This window comes from Octopus bimaculoides, chromosome 10 (genome assembly GCF_001194135.2).
Source record: "Octopus bimaculoides isolate UCB-OBI-ISO-001 chromosome 10, ASM119413v2, whole genome shotgun sequence".
Classification (NCBI taxonomy): Eukaryota; Metazoa; Mollusca; class Cephalopoda; order Octopoda; family Octopodidae; genus Octopus; species Octopus bimaculoides.
Window position 1 is genome coordinate 24,079,148 of NC_068990.1, and position 4,263 is coordinate 24,083,410.

Here is a 4,263-nt window from a genome sequence, read left to right on the forward strand (position 1 = left end):
CACAGACACACAAACATACACACACACACACACACACACACACACACACAAACACACACACATACACATATATATATATACATATATACGGCGGGCTTCTTTCAGTTTCCGTCTACCAAATCCACTCACAAGGCTTTGGTCGGCCCAAGGCTATAGTAGAAGACACATGCCCAAGGTGCTACGCAATGGGACTGAATCCGGAACCATGTGGTTCGTAGGCAAGCTACTTACCACACAGCCACTCCTATGCTTATATATATATATTCTTTTATAGATGTGTGTGTGTGTGTTTGTGTTTTTGTTTGTATCCCACCACCGGTTGACAACCGATGCTGGTGCGTTTATGTCCTCGTAACTACACAGACACATATGTGATGTGCGTGTGTGTGTGTTTGTGTGCGCGTGTATGCGTGTGCGTGCATGCGCACGTGTGTCGTAGTTTCGTTAGCACACGGGGTAAAATTCCTAGCGGCATTTCGTCCGTCTTTACGTTCTGAGTTCAAATTCCGCCGAGGTTGACTTTGCCTCGTATCCCTTTCCGAGTCGATAAAATAAGTACCAGTTGATCATTGGGGTCGATGTAACCGACTTCTCCACTTCCCCGAAACTGCTGGCTTTGTGCCAAAATGTGACACCAATATTTTCTTGGCGGTGCCCTCTGCCCTCACACCGAGACAGCCTTTGAAATGAAACGCATAAAAGAACAAATATACGACAGGTTTCTTTCAGTTTCCCTCTACTAAATCTACTCACAAGACTTTGCCTGGCTTGAAGCTATAATAGAAGACAACTACTCATGGTTCTACGCAGTGGGATTCAACCCAGAACTTCTTACCACACAGCCACGCCTGCGCCTATGTGCATCTTGTGTATGATTATATGCGTGTCTGCAGCCGCATGAAGTATAGTTCTGTCATTGTTACAAATTGGTTTCTTAATGGCTTGTTTGCAATTTCTGATTCACAATCATTTGGCGATGCTTGAGAATATCATTTTGTTTTAAATTGTATTAAGTGAAATTTTCTTTTCTCAATTTAACACTTATTCCATTTAACATTAAGGTAATGGTAACAGTAGTAGGAGTAGTAGCTGTAGTTGTTGTTGTCGTTGTTGTTGCTATTGTTGTTGGTGGCGGTGTTGTAGTTGATTATTTCCCTTCATTTTGTTTACTCTTGTTTTGGTCTCACTATTTCTCGGTGTGCTGTGTTTGTGACCAACTATGAGTTGAGTACCACGGTAGATATAAATTTAGCGTTAGAAATAAAAATGGAATTATAGAATTTTATGCTTGAGATGTAAATCAACAGTTTGAAATATTTATGAAGAATGTAATCGTGTGAATTTTAAAACTACAGCACCAATGCCGTAAGTCCATTGAAGTCTGATTTATATTTTGGTGGTGTTGGTTTTGTCTGGAAGAAGGTGTTGAATAAACTGGACTTCTCAGGTACAGAGAGATTGAGTGACAAAGTAAGAAGGTAATGCAGTGTATGCGTATGTATGAAAAAGAGATATGGGAAGAGATAGACACAGAGAGAGTGTGGTGTATGCAAAGAGAGAGATGTAGACAGTGAGAGAGAGAGAGAGGTGTGGACAAAGACAGAGAGATGTGGACAGTGAGAGAGAGTGAGAGAGAGAGGTGTAGGCAAAGACAGATAGATGTCGACAGTGAGAGAGAGAGAGAGAGAGAGAGAGAGAGAGAGAGTGTGTGTGTGTGTAGTTGTGTGCGTGTGTATGTGAGAGAGTGAGATAGACAAGGAGAGAGTGAGATAGACAAAGAGAGAGCGTGTTTGCGTATTCGTGTATGTTATACTGTGTATGAGAGAATGAGAGGAGAAAAGTGTTAGTTTGTGCTTCGTGAAATGATGAAATTCTCTATATTAAATAATGTAAGGAAAGTTTCGGTGATAATAGTTCAATGTATATTAACGGTGAATATAAGAATGATATAATCAGTTTTAAAATTTAAACCAATTATTCATATGAAACATGCTTTCCTCCTTCACCTTTTACTCTTTCACACTCCTATCTAATAAACACTTCATTTTCCTGGTGTGATGAACTATCAATAAACCCGTTGAACATTTTTTTAAAACTTAAACTCCTTTTCTAAATATTAATTTCTCTTTTGCGACATTTTATATTCAAGTGTAACTTGTTTCATATTTAATAACATATACTCAGAAACCAAGATTAAGGCAGGGTGGAGTAGCCTAAAGTTTCTATGTTTAGTACTGAGCAATGTCAAAGAGTCTGGTACAGTACCACAATGCTTATTGTGATGACACACAACTACATCATATAACTCATGTTCCCAGGTTATTGCCACTGATATTCCAGTGACTGAGCATTGTTTTAGTCTTGTATTCCACATTATGACTCCTTGAAAGAATAATTGTCTAACGCTAAAATAGGTTACTCAGTCTGTAAACAAGAAACCGGAACTTGTAAGGAAGTCAGAGACAAGTTCTTTGGTGGCTTATCTTCGTGAAGTTTGCAATTATGGTTTCAAATTTTGGCACAAGATCAGCAAGGTCAGGAGTAAGTTGATTTGATCGACCGCAGTGTTTAGCTGGTACTGATTTTATCAAGCCGGAAAGGGATGAAAAGCAAAATCGACCTCGGCGGAATTTGAACTCAGAAAGTAAATACGGTGAGATGTTACTGAGCATTGTGTCCAGGGTATTAATGATTCTGCCAGCTCGCCGCCATACATGAAGTTTATAATTGTCAAAGGTATAATATTGAATATACGCAGACTTGAAACAAAGTCACTACAATTTGCTTGAAATATTATACTGTTGATGCTAATTCAAATCAACATCTGTTGGTGCAATGATGTATATGAGAGTTGCAAATGACTCTAATTTAGAGGCGGTGTTGGTACAGTCCATTGCGGTTCTCTAATAAAAACCTCTGCGGTGAGTAAATTAAAAGCGTTGCTGTCAAAAACTTAATTATACATATGGGCATCAATAATTCTGCACAAGAGACAGGTGTTTATGGCAATTTAGGAATCGCCGTAAACTTTGTAAAATAAACTATCCACGATAAATCAATCAGCACCAACGGAGGAAGTTCATTGAGGAAGATATTAAATGGCTTCTAATTTCCGAAGGGTACAAGGGACATAGAACTGGATTGTATTGACAGTCGTTCCCTGAAATAATCAAGCCTTTAAAATTCTATTACATTTTCTCCGCCATGTTGATGCATAAACATAGATGGAATGCAGCCTTTACTATCAAAGGTGATATAGATATTCGCAAATTTACGAGTTTTCTATGACATACAACTCAAACTACCAGCAGTGACAGCAAAAGAAAAAAAAAAGTGTATGGAGAATTGTACATCCACAAAATTTATTTTATAGTTTTATACAGCATATTATAATGACCTACACGTATCTCTGCTGCAGCGACTATTAACTGTTACAAATGCAACATTGCAATATTGTCGGTGCAGCTTCCTGGTCATCATCGAAGAGAACTTATTGAAATAAACTTTTGCTAGGTAGGACCTTTAAGAGATATAGGGATGATTCTAGATAGCCAACGCCCCAGCAACAATCAAACCTGATATGACAAATAGAATAACATAACCTAAGCATAAAAGCATTTAATAACAATCAATATTAAAAACAAAACAAATACTCTACCCAATGTATAACACAAATCATGAGTAGCCCATTTAAAAAGTGATTATAAACAAACATGAACTCCTCAATACAAGTATTACATTCGAAATCAAAACCATAACACACACAACTGTTAAAAGTAACAAAGAGCCTTACAAAATCAATAATCTCGACTTCGATCTATTGTAAGACGAAGCCTTAGCTTCGGACAGCAACTGGAGTGAAGTTGAGATCAGCAGCACATGCCTATAAATAACAACACGCCCATCTCCCACAGAGCACCAACTAACAAAAATTTACTTCAATCAGTTCACCTCGAGGATAACCAAAATGGACAGACCCAGATTAAGCTGCACCGACGATATTGCAACGGTGAGTAGTCGCTTCAGCGGAAACATGTGTAGGTCATTTGCAATATGCTGTATATAACTATGAAATAAATTTTGTGGATGTACAAGTCTCCATACATCTTATTATTTTAAATATTAATATATACTCCAGACAAGTCTTACCGTCCAGCGAAGAGTGCACGGAATTACTCATCCGAAGAATTCACAGTGACTAACAAGTAATTGTAAACACAGACATTAGATACAGATTGCTGTGACCAGCCGCTAACTGGAACT